This window comes from Simochromis diagramma, unplaced genomic scaffold (assembly GCF_900408965.1).
Source record: "Simochromis diagramma unplaced genomic scaffold, fSimDia1.1 OVJJ01000247.1, whole genome shotgun sequence".
NCBI classification, from domain to species: domain Eukaryota; kingdom Metazoa; phylum Chordata; class Actinopteri; order Cichliformes; family Cichlidae; genus Simochromis; species Simochromis diagramma.
In genome coordinates this window covers 886,411-906,715 of record NW_024386949.1, presented here as the reverse complement: position 1 = coordinate 906,715, position 20,305 = coordinate 886,411, and the positions used below count along the sequence as shown (strand labels likewise).

The 20,305-nt window shown below is 39.2% G+C and overlaps 1 protein-coding gene and 1 non-coding gene across 8 annotated transcripts in view; both read right to left on the bottom strand.

Annotated features, from left to right (window-relative positions):
* Positions 1-2,628, bottom strand: part of LOC120737654 (frizzled-8-like) — a 57,209-nt gene extending 54,581 nt beyond the window's left edge. For 5 of the 7 annotated variants that reach the window (XR_005696797.1, XR_005696796.1, XR_005696795.1 and 2 more), the window contains exons 1-3: positions 2,492-2,628; positions 1,964-2,126; positions 1,683-1,789 (exon numbers count right to left, since the gene is read on the bottom strand). The gene's annotated coding sequence lies outside the window, so the exon portion shown is untranslated. Of the gene's footprint in view, positions 1-1,682; positions 1,790-1,963; positions 2,127-2,354; positions 2,429-2,491 lie in introns of those variants that run through there. The other 2 variants (XM_040038487.1, XM_040038488.1) reach the window with 2 other exon arrangements.
* Positions 2,629-15,138: 12,510 nt separating this feature from the next.
* trnar-ucu lies at positions 15,139-15,231 on the bottom strand. Its single transcript has 2 exons — positions 15,195-15,231; positions 15,139-15,174 (listed from the first exon to the last, which is right to left on the bottom strand). It is a non-coding gene; the product is annotated as a tRNA-Arg (tRNA).
* Positions 15,232-20,305: the final 5,074 nt, after the last annotated feature.

Here is a 20,305-nt window from a genome sequence, read left to right as displayed (position 1 = left end):
CCTCAGTCAGTGCAATGAGTCATGGTCAAATCTGGCACGCAAGAGAACCTCTGCTTTGGGCTAAATTTGTGCCAAACAAGCATCGCTATCTGGATAATGTTCTATACATATTATAAACAGTAATGTGTGTATGATATGATATTTTATATATATATATATATATATATATTTATTTACTAGTTATCCATATCTTATTTATTCCAACATCTTCAAACTCTCTACCATGTGCCATGAATATAAACATCTCACACATGTTACACATGTTTTGATTGTTAGTATTGTGTGTTGTCTATCCTGTTACACTGAAAGAGAAGAAAAAGCCCAAATCCTTTTACTTGGTCAATAAAGTTGATTCAGACTCAGATTACGGTGATGGAATAAAAGGGAATTTTACTGCCAAACAGAATAAGTAGCAGGAATACTCAACAGAAAGAAAAATGAGGGGAAATTTCCTTTTGCTATAGCTTTATTACCGGGTTCTCCGCATTATGAACAAATTAATAAATACAAGCCCTTGTGTAATTCTTAACCACCTCTCTGGATATTCAGTAGATAATAGTTAGCCAAGAGATTTTAAGGGCAGCACACTCCACTCACTCATGGCACTTGGGCAGAGTTGGCGCATGTGAAATTGCTGTCATATTTCCCAATGTCTACAACATTTACATTAGATTCCCCCTGAGAGCAACATGTCTGAGCCACTGTGCATGCGTTAATGCCCTTAAATTCCAGGTTACAAGTATGTACATGTATGCTTTGTTAGCAATGTTTGTCTTCGCCACCATCATCCACTTCATTCTGTAGGCACCAATAACCGACCTGACCCAATTTCATTGAAACCTGCAACTCCGCGTATAATATCTTTCTGAAGCTGGCAATTAAATGAATATTTAAATGAGTGTCGCCTTGGTCCCCAGGGTAATTTGGTTGATTTAAAACTTCATGTGCGCATGGGAGAAGAGGCCTGAGTTTAATTAGATGTGATGTATGTCTTCAAGATAAGACGTGAAGGCCCTCCTGACTTCTGAAGATGTTTACTTTCTTTAAGTTTGGATGCAGTCTTTCAGACGCCACCCTTGATCTCAGAGGGAATGCTGCTGTCACCAAGTTCTCACTGGCTGGATAAATAATCAGAGTATAAATAACTATGATATCTGATTTTGGAAGTGTCAATTGCTCTGAGCTAATTACTCAACAGCCTGGAAATTCAACACTCAGCAATAAATACTCACTTAAGTGCTCATCCTTGCCAAATACTTTTGACAAATTTGAATCTGCTGATATTTCAGATAAACGCGATTTTCTGTCAGAAAAATCAGCTTTACTTTGTTTAAGCAGGTTTCTTTTTGACAATGTGTTTTTCCTTTAACGGCTGAGCGATCATTATTGAGTGGAAGGCGGTCACTTCCCAGGGGAAATCGGAATTTCTTGCAGTGTGCGCCCATTCTGCATCTCCTGGTCAGTGATGGATAGAGGATTCCTCCCTTCCTTCCTTCCACAGGTTAGATTCCTCTGCGGTTCTCTTCCATGTTTACTTAAAGACAAACTACTAATCAGCCCGGGGTGGGTTGGGAGGCTTAGGGCAGTCACCCTTAACACAAACACGCACTCGCGCACACACAAATCCTGACAGTGTTGCACTACTGATAGAGTGTGTATGAGTGTGTATTGTATGGACTCACCTTCCTTCCGCTCATTAACCAGAGCAAACATTGACACAAATACCTCCCATCCAATCAGTCTACTGCTGGGCAGGACCATGACAGCCATGTCTGTGTTAACCAACCTCCTGAAACCACACACACACACACACACACAGATATGGGAGCCAGAAGGTGTAAAATATGCTGAAATATTGTTTTTTTTACATATCAACCACCCCTAACATTTAGGTTTTTTTTTTTCATTATAACATGACTTTTTAACTTATTTAAACTTTTCCTAATGCAGCCTAAAAACTCACCCTGAGGGGTTGCTGGAAAACTATCTGCAGACTTTCCTGTGTGGCTCCAGTGTTTCTCCATGGATAGGGTGATTCCCAAGAGTCTTGGCTCCAGCCTAGCTTTCTTTGTCACTATTTTGGTAGCTGAGTTTCAGGATTTTACAACCAAAAAACTCCTCAGAAGCTTGGAATTTGAAAATAGAGCAATTAATATATCATAAAGATGGAAGGTGAAGTTACATATAAGTCTTCCAAATTCCAAATTTCATTTTTCCAAATGCCTTGAGTGCTGAAAAAACAAATTTCTCAAAAATCCCAAACCAAAGCTATCTGCATGGCTTGATATCACCAGGTGCTTCAAATAATAATAATAAAAAAATATATAGGCCCATAAACAAAAACATGTACATACAATGACTATGGAGCAGTGGCTGGCATTGTCTCTTTAAACTACAAGCTACCACATGACCAGATACGCACAGGGTTGTACAGGTGTATGAATTCAAAGACACACAACAACAAAGCAGTAATATTGCTTTAACTCAATACCTTTTAACTGCTGACACCTGAATTTAGCTTAGGGGATACAGACACACACACAAACTTCAATAATGTGCGATCTGCTGCAAAGCAATTTTACTTTCACTCACACAGCTAAACTGTGCCCATTCAGTTACTGCCTGAAGCCAATAATGCACACCTGGTTTCACTACAACAGAATGAGCTGATAATTTGCATTGATTGAACAGGTCACAACCTCAGGGAATACAAGTGAAATCCAACTTAAAAGGGAGTGGAGTTTTGCTGTGGGTCATCCAATAATAATTTGAATCATCGTTTCCAAAAACTGGCAACATCCTCACCCAGTTAATTGCTCACATTTGGCAGCAAAAAGACACCAAACATGACAGTAAACCCGAGCAGTCAGACTGCTAATGAGACTGCTTTGAACAAATACCCAGGTCAATGTAACAGGTACAAGTAAACAAATAAATCAGAGGCTTTACAAGTACAGTTTCCTGCACTCTTAGAGATTATGGGCAACATGTTTGTGTCGTGTCTTGCATTTAATTCAGAATAATTGCTTGTCTGACACTCTGACTGATTGCATATCTTGGCACTACGGTTGTAGACATATTGCCGTGTTCATACACCTCATGAATCAGCTTGAACAGAGCTGTTAAAATAACTTCCTGGGTTGTAATCGACGAGTGTTGCTGTTTAAACTGACGCTATTGTACCTTAACTGCAACATCACTTAGCGATTAAAAACCCATGAACAATTATTTCAGCACTTTAAACACACACAGAAGTGAACGCAACAGAAGACAGTCATGTGTTTCCCTTTCACAGGAGGTAAAATCAGCTGCCAGAGTCTGACCACTTGCCCGTGTCTCCCTTCATAATCCCTCCATACTGTAGTTTAAATTTGGAGGCTGCCAGCCCTGCATTGAGGGTGTTACCATGAACCCTTCTAAATTGCCACTTGTTCTCCTGGCGTCATTAAGACCCTAGGGCGACAGGGGTCTGTTCTTAAATTGCTACGACTGGAAACAGCAGTGGCATGTTTATAATTACGATCTTTCTTCAGCAGCGATGACGTCTTCCCTGCGGTAAACACCAACACTCGGCCGGCTCTGGTCCCGAACAGGCACGAGGATTCATTAAGAGCCTTGACGACAGCCTCAGAGCTCACTTAACTTCGAGACGTTGGCTGTGTTTTATGAGAGGCTTTCAACCTCAGAGGGACCTTTTCAGTGAGGCTGTTCTGAGGGCAGAAGCAGTGACGAGGTGAGAAATGTAACCATGTTGAAAGCCATTAGTGTTCCATTAGAGTCTGGCCTTCAGGAGTAGGCTCAAGCAACGAGAGGTGACACAGTACGCCTTTCATATCTAAAACCTGTGGCATGTGTGTCAAGGGCCATTTAAGACAAATTATCCTTTCTTGATTAAGCAGTGTGTTAATAAACAAAAAGAAGCTGTTTTAGGACTAATTAAATACTCACTGAATTAACAAAACGCACATGTCATTTTCATATTGATGTTATGTTTACACTTAAATACACTGCAACTCACTGTATTCTTTGCAGTAAAATTGTTCAGCAGCAATAATATTTAATAATTAATACAATTATAATAGGTAAAGTTCATTATCTCCTGTAGTAATGAGTCTGGTAAGCCAGTATCTTATCTTTTTCATTCTAGTCAAAAAAGGCAGATACATTTTCAGTTCTTGTAAACTAAAGACCAGAAATATTCAAACCTTTTCATCTAGTAGAAAGACAATAGCTGGTTTATGTATAATCTGGGAGTTAGCCTGTCGACAGCCTCTGGGGGCAAAGGTTTCTGGTGTAGCAACCAGATGTCCTAATGACTTACTGTTTGTTATGTTTGCTTTTATTATTTAGAGTGCAGATAAATTAATAAAGCTAATGATTGCTCCTGATTGCCCAGGGGATTGTCGGCTGTTCTTTACCCTCTCTGGACGAACTGCGCCGCTCTCGCTGTCTCAGGAAAGCAGGAAACATCATAAAAGACTCCTCACAGCCCGATCATAATCTGTTCCAACTGTTGCCATCAGGCAAAAGATACAGGAGCATCAGAACAAAGACAAATAGACTAAATAGCAGTTTCTACCCTGTAGCTGTTAGGGCATTGAATTACAAGTAATCACCTACAATTCAACCTGCCAAATACTGTGCAGTGGGTGACATCCTGTGCAATAGTGTCTGTGTGCAGTAAGGTTCTATTTATTATACTGAATGACTGTGTTCTACCTCGCTTATATTTATATTTTTTCTCTTGACACCGCAGGGACTGCACTTATTTTGTTGCACTTGTTAAAAATGACAATAAAGATATCCTGATTCTGATAATTAAATTGTTGCTAGACACAAGTTGATGATTTCAAGATTGCATTTGCATGTTGCAAAAACCGTTCACTTGCATGCAACCAAAGTCTGCTCAGACCTGTTTGATTATTGCAGTGTAACTTGCGCTCTTGGTAACATTAAATTATGATTGTTGATCACAGGCTGATTACAGACTTCCTTTCATATAGATCAGCTTACTTAAAAGAAATAGTTGCTGCTTGCTACAAAAAGTACAGATAACGTATTCCTCATTTTATATAAAACTAAAGAGACGCTCAAGGGACATTTATTCAACCCGTTCTTGCTTAAATTTATACTAGATGCCCTTTATCAACATGAGTCTTTAACATCTGGGAAGATCAACTTCCTGAAATACTGAAGCTGTGAGTGTAAATGTTTGAAAAAGAGATAAGTGGGATCTCCATAGTTCTTGGGCCTTGCCCTCTCCTTCTCAGGGAATTGGATTTGGCAGATTTCCATCATCTTAGTGGAGCTGGGCCTGTTTTTCTTTCTCTTTTCTTTATACTGCTGCTAAACCTGCTGCCCCCTTTTTTACTGCTGTCCTTCTAGCTCAAAATACCTGGAGCAGTGAAGCTGGAAAAGCCATTTAGGATGGATATCAGATGATGTGTAATTTGGGCTTAAAATAACATGTAGGCAAAGAGTAAGTCTGACGGCTCAGCTTATTTCCTGGAGCGTTTAAGTGGCCTCATTTTACTCATTTGGTAAAAATCTGACTAACATACACATTGTACAGACAGGTTAATAAACACTCAGGCACACACACAAACACACTCAGGAAGACGACCCACACACATACACACATCTGCACAGAGTCTAAACAGTCAGCCAAGCTCACTCTTTCTCTTTCTCACACACACACGCACCATGTACAAGTGATCCCGAATAATATTTACCCCTGTTTGCCCCTGCTGTAACAGCTGTGCAAAAGTCTTGAGCCACGCCTCATTTCTTTATATTTTGCTTCCAGACTTTCTGAAGGTCTTTCAAAGTTTTTCTTTTTCACTCTTTTTCAGTCCGGCCCATTTCACAGGAATGCTTTTTCTTGTTTGTTAAGCCACTTAACACTGACCTGCGACTAATTCAGGGACTAAAAAAGGCACGTAACTCAAAGGATGAACCAATGTTCCATCTACAGATAACAGACAGTTTAGTAATTAACCAATTTTAAATTGTATTTATAGAAACTTTATTATTACACTTGTTATTATTACACAGCCTGTTACAAAAACACATAATTTGCTACAGATTTCTTTAGCTGAACCTATAAAAAACAATAACACAGTTTGACAGGCATAAAATTGTATTTTTTCACCAACAAGCTTATTCCCAAAGAGCTATTCGCCAAAAAACTTGATATATATTGGCATGGTGTTACAATTTGAGGAATTTGAGGAAACTGGACAACCGATGGACAAAAAAAAAGAAAGAAAGAAAGAAAAGAATCTAGACCAGTTGAATATTATCTGAAAGTCATGTCCTCAAGAAAAAGGGAAAAATCCAGACCTGACATATCACCTGAGAGATGCATTTTGACCTTCAGCTTATCCATCTACTGCTCACTGAAGCCTCATCAGAAATGTTCTCATTGAAAAGGATGCTTGTCATGAAGCCATTCTTAATGAGGGGAGCAGGGAGAAAGACTGAGGAATGCCAAATTACCCAAGAACTGAACTGACAATCAGTGGCAACAGATTTTATGGAGTGATGAACCCAAATTTGGAAAATGATGACTCAAGTCATCAACAGTATGAATGGAGGAGGTCAGATGTGAAGTACAACAGTGAGTGTCTACAGCCATTTATAAAACACTTTGGAGGCTCTGCCTTGTTTGGGGATTTGTATTTCAGCCAGTGGTGTTGGGCAAAGATCAAATGTTGATCCACCAGCTAGAAAGTGCGTGATTGTCAACAGCTCCATTTCTCAGTATGACAATCCAAAAACACTGCCAATGCAGTCAGTTATGGATTGGACTCCATAGATCCTGAATCTTAATGTTATCGAAGCAGTATGTAATCATCTAAACTGAGGACTAAGAGCTCATACCTTTCAACAAGCGTGTGTTCAGATTGCATATCCAAATGTATGATAACTTACCTCATTTCCATTTAGGATGTTGGTTAAATTACTTGAAGTGTCTGCAACAGTGCAGGAAATATGAATTTCAGAAATGTCTCCTATTCACCCAGCTTTAAAATCTAGATAAAACACAGGGTGTTGGCCGCTCTCTGAGGACAGTGCACATACATTTATTTGTATCAGGAGGAGCAACACATTCCGCAGGAAGGTGATGAGTCAACTTTGTCCCAGATGAAACTTGGCAGAAACCGCCATGCATGACTTGACCAACCCACCCATGACAATGTTCAGATTGTTCCGTCCAGACACACAGTGATCATTAAAGATAAATCCCAAACTTGCCTAACTAAACCTAATGTTACCCTAACCTGGCTACACATTTAATAACTAATGTCAGGGGTTCTCAAACATTTTGGGAACAGGTGCCTTGAGGGGAACCTTTCACAGAGCTGCTTCACAGTGATAAACAGAAACACATTTCATAATTAATTGTATTAATACCCATTATATGCTTTTAAACTGAAAGTAATTGTATTTAAATTTTATTTGGGCTCATCTTAACAACCGTCATGTGATGCAGTTTGGCCTCCCTTCTTGCTGTTGTCAAAATAACCGAAAACAATATGTATCTCCATCTTTTCTGGGTTTATTTAGTTTGTTTTTAGGATTACTGAAAATATAAACTGATGTTATTTCTCTTTGCTGAGTGACATAAACGCAAGAAAGCTCTATGCAATGTGTCTAAGTCATATCACAGTGTCTACTGGCATTTATTAATCCAATCTAGATGCACATTTTTATGATTTGTAGAAAATTATTTAGCATATTATTCACCCTTTGCCATTGGTGAATACTTTGAAGGGTTTTTACATTAAAACATACCTCGAGATGACTGTTGTTGTGAACCTGTGTGATATAAATAAAATTGGATAATTAATGGAAAAACAACAAATGCCTTGCCATGGGTCACAAGTCTTACCACTTTGATAACCCAGAACGTGACTCCATAGAGACCAACATTTAACACTTGTGGTCATCTGAGGACTACCAATTAACCCCATGTCTTTATTCTGGAGAAAACCTACATAGACACAGCAAGAACCAATGATCTTCTTGCTGTGAAGCAATGGTTCCCCTCCCCCCTCCACCACAAAACAGGCAGGAATGAGGTACTGAAGTAAATGGGGGCCACTGTGGGAATGAGGAGGGAGGAAAATAGAGCCGTGAGGACAAAATAGTACAGAGAGGTGAAACGAGTGACAGGTAGCTGTGATTTCCATCGATAGTATTTTTATATGGATTCTCAGTATATAACGAATGAGCTGTTTTTAATCATGCATTGTATAAGTTAAGGAAGCAAGCCATGGGTCGACTTTATTATCCTTGCAGGTGATTATGAAGTATTTTTCTTGCAATTCATTTATCATTCACAAAATACTACATCTACTGAATGGCATTCCTAAAGCCTTGGAAGTGCAGACCCAGTACAAACTCTAGCAGTGTCACTCAGCGATGATAAAGCATGCACCAGAGTGTAATTAAGCTTATCTCACCTCAAACGTGTCTGACAACAGGTGCATTCAGAGCTGCAGTTGTCAAGGATTGCAGCTGCATGAGCCTTCATTTGTGAGATAGCGCAGTCAAAGGGTAACCCACTCAAGGAGAAATGGCTCTGACTGTTCAGACGCCTATAAAAACGCCAGTCTGTACGCTGGTCTAATGGTATTTTGCTTGCAAATTAGGTTGGTGTTTTCATCTGATAGTAGCCCAAATCTGCCATGTTTTATGCCACAGCTTTTTAATTGGTCCTCATTTTCAGTAACACAACTTGATATTCTGAGATTAACTTGATGATATGATACAGACGGGGGAGAAATTAGATTTTATAAAAATGTTTTGGTGTATTTTACACATGTCAAACTAAAGAAATTTGTTGTTTTGTTTCCCCCAGACTTGGCTCCCTGAACTCAGCTCCAAAGGTCACAGACGTTGACAGAGTGAGACACTCCTTTCCTCTCTGTCAAAGAACCTCGAGTGCTTATAGCATGGACATTCCAAACTTAGAGACATAGTCCTAAATACATACAACCTTTTATACCACATGGCCCGCGAACATCTCGACCTGTCCAGACAACAACCTACTAATCTCAGCAAGCTGAAGCTAACTATTTAGTTTCTGTGGTAACGCTGTGTTGTGGTACTTCGCAGTAAGAGCTATATAAAGGGTCACTGACTTAAATGAGTATTTACAGTACAAGAACGAGATCAATACTATGAGATACGGCCTGTTAAAATAATACAGGCTCAGAGCTATGTTGGCCCTTCACTGATGACAGAATCCTTGGAGGCCATTACTATGTATGTTGTTTTGGTCCAACATTTAACTAAGTGTGCATACTGTGCATCTATAACCTCTGCTTTTAAAAACAATATTAAAGTTTTACAATTAGCTCTTCCAAATCGTTGAATATCTGCAGCTTCTGTGCATTTGCCAGAACTGCTGTGGGCTCGATTCTCAGGAGTTTCTTCCAAAACAAACATTTGTCTCTAGGGATTTTACTTCTGCAGGGAAGCGTTTAAAAACATTTTTCTACCTTTTACTCTTTATTTCTTTGTCTTCTGAATGAGTGACACCCCAGAAGATAAGATCCCTCAGTGATGACGATTAAGTGAATGACTTTAAGCGTCTAGTTTTTGAGGAAACACGGTTGTTAAACTGAACCAGAGAGGTTAAGCTGACAAAAAGAAACCCTGTCATCCATTTTTATTAAACATAAAACAATATGAAGAAATATGATGACATTTTTACCGCTAAAATGACAAAAACATTTTCTGGATTTTGTTGCAATTGTTATAAGTTCTTTCAGAATTTTAATACGCTGCATTGAAAATGCAGTTTATAGTTTCTGAGATTCTATACAAATGTTCAGATACCATTCAGTATGCAAGAAAGGGAAATGCAAATAAAAGTAAAAGTGGGGATCTTGGAAGTAAATGCAAGTAAATGTAAGATTGTACGGGGACATTTTAGAGTATTTGCAGTAATCCTACTAGCTACCTGCTGTGGTTTTGGCGTGGAGCTGTAAGCGTTGGGTTTCGCCGGCGGGTCTTTTGACCGGGCTCACAGAGGATGAGTGGAGATCCTGAGTGCTGTAGAGGCACTTATGAAGGGCGCACATTGTTGCCAGCCCTGGGGAGAAAACTGAGCAGTCTGGCAACACAGGCGGAATTTCCTACTGTGATGTTATCTCACACAAGACATTTAGCTTCAGCCAAATGAAGAAGGGGGAGAGAAAGTGGTAAGGAAGAGGAGGGTCAAAAAAGAGGGCGATAGAAGGAAGGGGAATGACAGCTGAGGACATAAGGGAGAGGATGAAGAGGTGGTCAGATAATGATGAAGAGAAGGGAAGTAAAATGTCCTGTAGAACAAAGGAAAATGAAGTAAAAGGCAATGAGGAAATACATTATGAAGGGTAGATGGGGAACAAGAAAGAGAGACTGCAGAAATGGGAGTGTAGGTACTTTTCTTTACACATTAGTTTTATGCACATTTTATATTCACATGAAAATCTTGTGGTACCTTCTTCTGTGTCTCCAACTGTGTATAAAGCCTGCATGTCATTCATCCTGTATTCCACTGTGGGGGTGCAAGCATCAGACCAGGCTCACTTTGCTTCTGAACATATTCTATGTTAACCAGAGGGGGCCACGAGTGGAGTAGAATTCACCGCATCAGAAAAGTGAAGATATATAATTTACAGACAGGACACATCCATCCATCCATCCATCCACGCATCCATCCATCCATCCATCCATCCATCAATCCATCATCTCCCACTTATCTGAAGTTCAGTTCTGGTGGCAGTAGGCTATAAGCTGGATCCTTTTATTCAGGATCCTTACCCCCACACTTTCCATTTCCTCCTGGGTCTCCTGAGATCATACGAGAAATATAATCTCTCCAGTGGGTTCTGGGTTTACCCCAGGGTCTCTTTCTAGTTGGGCAAACCCAGAACACCTCCAAACTTGAAGTACCCAGAAGCATCCTAAGCAGAGGCCCAAACAACCTCAATACAGGACACATACATTTTTAAATTTAATACAAGGTTTCTTAAGTTACAGAACTGAAATGACAAGATGAAAGTTCTTTAGGGACACATAAATGATCAGAAATACTTTCATTTGTGCACAAATTGAGCACCGAGGAAGAGAAACCTGAATATGGTTTCAATATGTTTTGCAGCAGAAATCGATTTAGTAATCTAGATAAAGGCCTCAATTATATCAAATGTTACCAAAATTAAATGGTCAACTTTTAGATCCACACTCTTCCTCTGCGTTGCCATTACACAACAACATCTTCACTGCATCGCACAGTAGTATATGGTGCAGTTTTCACTGTATCATCAAAGCAGCGTAGCAAAGAGAGTAATTAGAGGACCTTTGAATCAGGGACTAGAGCAAGACTAGTAAAGCATTTTTATGACCTTTGCATGATAAGATTTAATCATTGAACCACTTGACTGAAAGTACAGTTTGAATCAAAACAGTAAAAACAGTTTAGAAATCAGTTGGAGAATCAAGTTGAATGAGGAACTAGGTTTGTAATTTTAACAAAATATATAGGTTTGAAAATGCTAAATGTTAACACGCACTAACTGTTTACATGTTTGAATCACACTGACATGTCAAAGTAAACCTGCAGGGTGAAAACTACAACAAAACCACATTTATGAGCCTATGTTTGTTTTTGTTTTTTAAATTAAGCAACAGAAACAGAAAATGTGACATTTCAAATATATTACAATCAACATTGCTATAGTTAAGAAAATGTTCCCCCTTTTCCTTTTAAAAACGAGACATTTCAAGACATTTATGCAAAATTGATAACATCATTTTCTTATATGAGCTCAATTCTTAAAAAGTCTCATTATAAAGTCAATAAAATAACACCTCATCAAAAGGACTGGGAAAACAGCCTAATAAAAATTCCACAAGCTCTAAAAGTTATCCTTCTTATCTCTCTGATTGAGCTGCAAGAGGACAAAAGTGACAACATAAAGTGATAAATTGGAAGCACTGTTGGGATTGCAGAAAACACTAGTTAGACTAGTAAATGTTTTACATGTTTTATATAGGCAGCACTCTCGGTGAAGCCCATAGCTGGCCTGCAGCCTGGAATCCAGAGATTTAAAAAGTTGTGCAATAATAAAACAAAGAGTAATGTGCCCTGAATGACTTCAAGCAATAACATGACTGTTGCTTTAAATTAGCACTTCAAGAAGCTTTTTGAGCCTTAAAGATTTCCAACATTAACATAATCTAATATGAGGTATTACAACTTGTGTATAAAATGCACTATTACATTTAAAGTATTTATTTTCCTTTGAATTTTCTGTCTAAGAGAAGGCATCAGCCCCACTTTTAAAGCCAAAGTCACTGAGAGTGACATGTGACTGTAACATTTTGTCATGTGCAGGCCTACTGCATCTGTTTTGAAGTCAAAGGACGTCACTCTCATGTAAAAGGAAAGATTGATCCTCAGACTGACTTCAGGCCTTTCTTGCTTCTGTCACATCAAAACCTTTAAGTCTCCTTGATGCTGAAAAAGGAGATCTCATGAAAGTTTTTATTTTCAAATTGACAGTCTTCTTTCTATATACATATCACAGAGACTGCATGGGGTTTATGGTTTATCTGAACAAGACCAGTCAAGTAAGTTGACACATAAAAATACTTAACAATTTAACAATATAACAATTTGAAATGAAACATGCCATGTGATTCATTCAATAACCTGTAACACATGACTTGATATCCTTCCTGCCAAATGAATTTACTCAACAGTAGTGTTCTTCTGGACAATAATTACCGACCTGTTTACTGTGCAGACGGTTAATGTTTTGTTAACACAGTAGTCGCTGTAGTAACATGGCAACAATAAAAACGGGAGAGCATTTTTCATTTTTCTGCCAGTATTAAACAAAGAAAGCTATGATCGTGATCGTCTGACATTCATGAAGTACTTTTTGTTTAACTTTTATTTAATCACCTGAGAAAGTAACATACAACAAAAGCGAATGTTTTGTCTGAAGAGAAGATTTTCAGACATTCAGGTGTGTGAGCACAGATAAGCGTACAATCGTTCAGATGCATCACTTCCTTTGACACTTGACTGGAAAACAGTGATCCATATATGGTTTTCAGGGTTGGAGCAACAACCAACCAACCAAATAAAGTCCCGCAAACAGCTGGTTTGACACACCCTCAACCTAAGAGCGAGAAGTTGCCAGTTTTTTTCCTTGTTTGCTCGTCTTACTTTTAAACGGCATCATTCCGCTTTATAAAATGATGATTGGATTACACAGGTGACCTGTTGGTGGCATCTTTTTATTATGTTGAGTTGCATCTACAGCCATGTGAAGTTCAGAAAGTTGAATGACACAATTTAAAGTATAGAAATGTTCCCTGTGAGAGAATGCCCTCGGAAAACAGGTGTTAAGGCTTCTCCTTGTAAACACGGTAAATACTTTGATCTGGCAGAGTTTTATAACTGATACCCTTCCTAAGACAACTCAAAATGTACAACTCCTGCTGGATCAAACCAACACCCTGCACTCTGGGAGAACTCTGCATTAAACCTGCATGAAACCCAAACCTTTCAAAAAGTGAGCAGTGCTCATTGTACTGATTGTAGCAATGCTCTGCCAGAAATTCTTAGCGTTAGCATGTTGGATAGCTAACAGCTTGGCTAATAAGTGCAAAAGCTTGAGCGCAGCTTTGGCTCTGCTTAGGTTTCACTTCACACTTTGCAAATGGTAATAAGAGCATGGCACCAAAGTATTGTGCACTGTGTATCCTCAAACATCTACAGCTGCAGGTTTTAGCAGATAGTTCTTACATAGATGTGCCTCGCTCACAGGGCTGCTGGTTCACACGACCAGTTAGAGCAAGCTTTTTCAGTAATGGGGCCTTGCAGATACAGGACATGAAGGTAAAAAGGGGGTCAAAAGAAGTGCTCTATATCTGTGTTTTTAACTTTTGTTTTTACTCTAAGGTGTTCAAGGATAATGTGAGCAATTTAACAGCATGTACTGCATGAAAACAGGAGAAAATAACTCAGAATTGCATATCAGATAGTGAAGAGTGGCAAAAGTACAACCACAATCATAAAAATTCCATCTAAAAATAAAGGCGTATTGTCTTGAGTACTGACAATGATGCTGCTGACTTGCAGATTTTATTTGGGCTTTGTTTATTCATTAATTTGACCAACGGAGATGTTGAAAATGCTCTGGTTTAACTTTTATCCATGTGAGGTTTGTACATGCTAGGCCTTGGGAACTTACATTTGCTGAAAAAGCACCTGATGAAGACTTTAGGACAACAAATTCTTAAATAACACAGTTCATAGATTAAGCAACGTCTATGCAGAAGGCCACGGTGCATGTATAGATGCAAAGTTCAGTTCTAAGGTTAACTCAAGGTAAAATAATTCTCTTGTTATAATGTATGTTAATACAGTTTTTTAGTTTCAGATTTGTATTTGACACTGAGCTGCTACCAGATCTAAAGGTCTGGTGCTGAATAATTGAAATCAGAGCAATGAAAAAAGCTTTGGGGATTTGCTAACTTTTCCTGGATAAATACAAAAGGGTTGAAAAGCAGCTCTTCGAATTATGCAGAGCTTTGTGAAACATCCACTTTTGACATATGACCTGTCAATCTAAGTCACAGTTGGACCTGATTAAGCTGATGAAACCAACAGAGAGCCACGTGAAACTGACAAAGACACATTCCACTTTGTATGCATAAGATGCTGTTGTTCCAGGAGCAACAGACTTATATGAAAAAATGTTAAAAGAAGCTCCAAAAATAAACCATCGTAACACTTCTTTGATACTAAGGCTTTATAAAATCTGCCAAATAGGTGAGTTAAGCTCGCTTGTTTTCAGTGCAAATGAGCTTTAATCAGTTGCATCATGTGGCGTCATCTTGATACCTGCGCACAATCTGCACATTTATGGCAATGGATACAGTTGGGAAAACTACTTTTTTCTAACATTTTATTTTATTCTTTCTAATGCATGATATGAATTTAATTCATTTAAATTAATTAATTTAAATATTTTCATCGACAATTTACACCCCCATCCAAAACCTTCTTTGTGTTTTATCATCTAAGTGAAACAGCCCATAATCTTTTGTTCAGATAGAAAACAGCGACCCTGGTGGGACTCGAACCCACAACCTTTGAATTGCATCTCTATGTCTTTAACTAGAAGTCCAATGCGCTATCCATTGCGCCACAGGGCCACATGCATGCATGCCGCTGTCCCTTTCTCGTTTCGTCTGAAAATGTGACTGAATCTTCTTGGGAATTACCACTAATTCATACTGTGCATTAATTCCTATGGATTGGACTCTTATAAAATTTACATGTTTTGCTTTTAGTGATTTTACTCAAGACCAATAGCAAAAGAGAACAGCATACACTGTAATGTCCTCTCTACAATGTCAGTAATAAGGGAAAATATAAATAAAAATTAGTGCATTTGTGGAGTTTTTGATGCTTGAATATTGAATCCATCTGAATCTTTTTTTCTTTTTTGTTTGAAACACTTTGGTTTGTTCCATTTTTATATTATGAAATCTAAAGATAGCTGACCTCGATGAAACTTGACTTGAATGTTTGAATACAGACCGAGTTTTCAGCTTGGGGTTACATGCAAAAGGGGTATGGTCACTATAAAGATAGATAAGTAATTAGCAACTTAGATTTGTTCACTTAAACCCATTTGTTTTAAACAGCTTATTGAAAAGCCAGACTAATATAATTAAGAATAAAGTATTTTGGCATAATAGAGAACAATAGATGTTTTTCCTTTGTTGTATTCAAAGGAAGCAAACAGACTAAGGGCTCTACAGTTGCTCATAAATGTGTTATTTTAGCTTAAACCCTGCTGATGTGAATGGGTACTTGTTGCCATGTGTCTGAGTGAAGAGGCCCGGTCCTGGTCGACTTAGCTGTGTGACACGCGATAGGGTCCAAATCCAAAGTGGAATGGCTGCAGGCTTCAACCTGCGCTTAAGAGGGTCACTGCTGAACAAAGGGGGTTCAGTCACTTGCTGAGAGGCTGCACACACTGAAAGGAACATGGGGCCAAGGCGGTGTGTGCGTGTGTCCGTTTGTGTGTGTGTGACACAGAGGGAAAGCGAGCGTGAGCACGTTTGAGCTTAAAATAATTTTAAAGAGAGAAATTAGTGTATCTTATCTCAGATGCCTTGCTTTCTTCATTTAAATCTTTCCCTCACATCTTACATGTCTCATCTGAAGAAATTAAGAGGAGAAGTGAGAACAGAGGAATCCAGGAAATACGCACTTAGTGAAATGAGCCGTCTTTGCCTCTAGAGTGGCATCAGAGGCGACATGAGTTAATAATGGCTGCGCCGCTGGATCAGTTTAGCTGCTCTGTCTTTTGCTGGCTGCACGGCACGGATGATTAATTAAATACTCCCAAAATAATGACAAAGTGAGCAGTTTGTAGTAGGCTTACTGCTTTCATATCATCAAACAGGACCCTGAGAATTGTTTCTCTTTCTTAATACACACTAGAAGTTGACAAAAGTGTTGTGGTGATGCATCTGCATTGCAGCCAGATCACCACTTACTAAATATTTGAAGGCATTTTTAAGCTCATATATGCCAGCAGTGTGTTGAAGGTGTCCTGTGTAGTTTTCTTGTCTTTACGGGTGAACAAACCTGTTAAACTCTTTGATCCTCATAAATTGTTTGTAAAAATTTTACAATAACCTTTTTACAACTGCATACTTTCTTGCTTCATCAGTGTTTTACTGTTACATTGCCCTGGCTTTGGGGTATCTGTGAATCAGTGGAACAAAGTCTGCAAGTGACAAACAAAACAGGATGTGACTTAAAAAAATACAGTTACATGGAGCTACGCGAGCTCAGAAACCTTGCAGGAAACCTCTAAACTGTTACAACACTGAAAACCAGTGTGTATGTGTTTATATGTGTTGCTGTTTATGTCCCTGTGTGTGTGTAAGGGTTTACAGGGCAAAGATGCACTAACGACGTCTGCTTGTTTAGTCAAGAGCAAGAAAAGTGAGGGAGATTTTCAGATTAGGTTCTTGCCAAAAGACTATGACTGCCCCGTGAGGTTTTTCTAAGCACTGAGAATGTTAAACAGTGCGTTCTGTGTACAAGTGTATCTTGAAGGGAAAAAACCCAACTCAGACATCTTTAAAAGCTTTTTATTTGTACTGTTTGTTCATATTTTTTGTGGAAGGTCACACCTGCCATTCCTCCAGGTGGCTGGGTATTATACTGCACTATGAATTAAACCAAGAATGCAGCATTTCACAAGAGAACAAGTCTTTTATTTGGTCAGTGATATCCGTTGTGTCTGATTCCTGTGTGTTACCATCATAAAAGGGCTCAGCTTTTGCACTACACTCTCCTTTCCAAGAAAAAACACTTCAAAATTCCCAGACGTGACATCCTGAAACAATATCTGTACTAATCTGGAAGAATAATACAGTAAATGTTCCCATACAATCAAGAGGTGTCTGCAAATTGTGTCTTTTATTGCAGCTCTTTCAAAATCCAAACTTGTGTAAGTCCCCGTTATATTGCTTCCCACAGTTTTGGCAGAAAGGCTCCTCAAAACGGGGAATATTTCACCTCTTAAGCCAAACGTGAAGTGCCAAACCTGCAAAACATAGCGACTGCCTCGGCTTTTCACTTTGCCTGGCACAAATCATTCAATGTCAGGCCATTTCCCACGCCAAATAGGCTTAAAATGCTAAAAAGACGAGAAGAAAAGAAGAAAGTCCTGTCAAGTTTTTCCACTTGGTTTTGTTCTCTTTTTCTGCCTCTGTGTTTTTTCACCTCAGTATCTATTTGTCCCCTTTTCTTTTCTCCTTTTCCCTCCCCCCTCCACCTCCTCCCCCCACCCTCCTCTGCAAGTCTAACATGTCATTCTCCTTCTTTTGTACCTACAGGCCTTTTTTCCTATTGAACTCCCCGCCCTCTCCACTCCTCTGGCTCTCCTTTTTCCTCTCAGGGGCCTAATTATGAGCCGGCATTAAATAAAAACATTTATATTTCTCCAAAAAAAGGCTTCTCTCTGTGCTTTCTCTGGACAATGAGGGCTTATGATTCTCCCTTCCCTCCTGCTCCCTCTTTCTGTCTCTTTCTCTGCTGAGTGGCCATTCACTGGGGGTCTATGTCTCTTTGTGATTGGCTTGCTCTAGGACTCCTAGGGGGCAGTAATTGTGTCTCATTAAGTCTTACAGTAGTCGTGAGGGGAGTGTAGTGGGGTGGGAAGTGAGGGGGAGTTTGCTGCACAAGGCCTCGCAATTAGAAATCCCAGAGAGCTTGAATGGGAACCCTAATCAGACCACAATGGCCGAGGCTCCCTGCCTATTAGGGCAAAAAGGAAGTGTTGCCATTGTCCAAACACACACACATGCAGACGCACACACACACACCAGGAATGCATGCAGAACAGTGGGGATGGATGTAGTTGTGTGGTGGCATCGTCCCACAGGCCAATTTGGAACGATTGGGAGACTTAAGAGAGCTTTTCACTGCCTCAGTCACGAAATACACATTCATGCACTCAGAAAGTCGAGTACACACACACACACACACAGGTGCAGGCACACATACACTTTTCCATCCATACTGAAGCTAAAAACGGGTCTCATTAGTGATGTTGAGGACGAGCTGGGAGTTTGCTTTCTGTTTGCTCATTTGTCACCCTGTGATTCCTCTCACTGCACACAGGAGGTTTTTCAATTTTTGTGTGAAAAACACTTCCTGCAAGAAACATATTTTAGTGTCTCCGTGAAGCAGAAGCGGGGTAATACAATCAGCATGCTGCGTCTGCGGTGGATACATAAATAACCCATGCACCTCATCTCTGCGGAAATTCAGTAAATTTCAGTGTCTGTGAAATAAAAAAAGAAAAAAAAAGAAGAAAAAAAACATACAAATAATGATATTCCACCACCATCTGTCTCTAAAAGGGAAATGCATTGGAAAGTGAAAACTTTGCAAAGCCTTCCCTTGTTTTTATCTCATAATAGGAGCAGAAAGTGGGTCTCTTTTCCTCCGTTTATCTGTGTAGCGTTCCCAGGAGAAACAGTGGCTACCCCTCCTTATCTTTGTTACTGCCGAGTGCTGCAGTGGATTATGAAGTGGATTATGCAAATGTCTCACAATATATTCATATTAACAAAGGTTGAGGTTCATGTGCCTGTGCCCGGAATTTATGAATACGCACATATTTTAAAAATGGGTGGAATGTGCTATAATTTAATGGAAATGAACTCAAATGACTGTTATAATTATTGTAATGTGCTTTGCCTCGTTTTCAATTTGTGGAATTAGTAGCAACTTTAAAATAAAGCAATATTCAATTCAATTTAGCCCATTGTTGCAATTATCAGCTCTATTGATCCTCTGTAGAATAGACGGTTATTGTTGGACTTTGATCCAAATGTTGAGTAATTTGCAGTTTAGTTTTTCTGGAGTCATAAAAACTGCTGGGATCATGTCACAAATGGATGCCTCTCTTGGTTTTGAAGAGTTTTCATTGGTGTTTTGTTTGCGCTAAATGCAAAACATGGACGGTCTGAAGACTAATAAGCAGTGGAGGAAGCTCCTTGTCAGCTTAAAAAAAGCCAAGGTCATAAAGGAAGCATTCTGTTTTCTATTGAGAAGGAAATACAACGCTTATGGACGACTGGGAAATATTAACATCCTGCTTAGCCAACTGACTCATCTGAAATGATGCAATAACAGATTCATGAGCAGTTGTTGAATTTATGATTCATCTGGTCGTGTCCTTAAAGTCACCAATAGGTGAAGTTTAAGAAAAATGTTTCCGGATCTAAGGGGCAGAGGTAAAACAGTTTCAGTATACCTCTGTAGACTTTACAGGATACTCAGTAGTTACATTTCACATTTAGGTTATCTATGCTTGGGTAGCAAATCAGTTCATAACAGATCTGACATCCCTGGAGATAAATGTGACTGGATAAAGGCACAAGTTCAAACCTGCTCACGGGATGGGAACATCTGGGTGAGGAAAGTCAGCAGGAAACATTCAGCCTTCACGTGCTACAATGACCTTCGCTGAGCCGTTCGGTTGTGAACCAAGCAAAACGCTGAAGCTGACTAACTTTGCATAGAAGCAGGAAGCAATTTTAAAGATATTGAAACGATATTCCTGTTTTAAAAATAGATCAAATGACAGTATGGATATTTAGTGTTACTCTGTTGCTATAATGAGAGAAAGAATCTGGAGTTTCTCCTGTCTCTGTGTAGTTTCAGCCATACTGTATATAAAATGCTGTTATA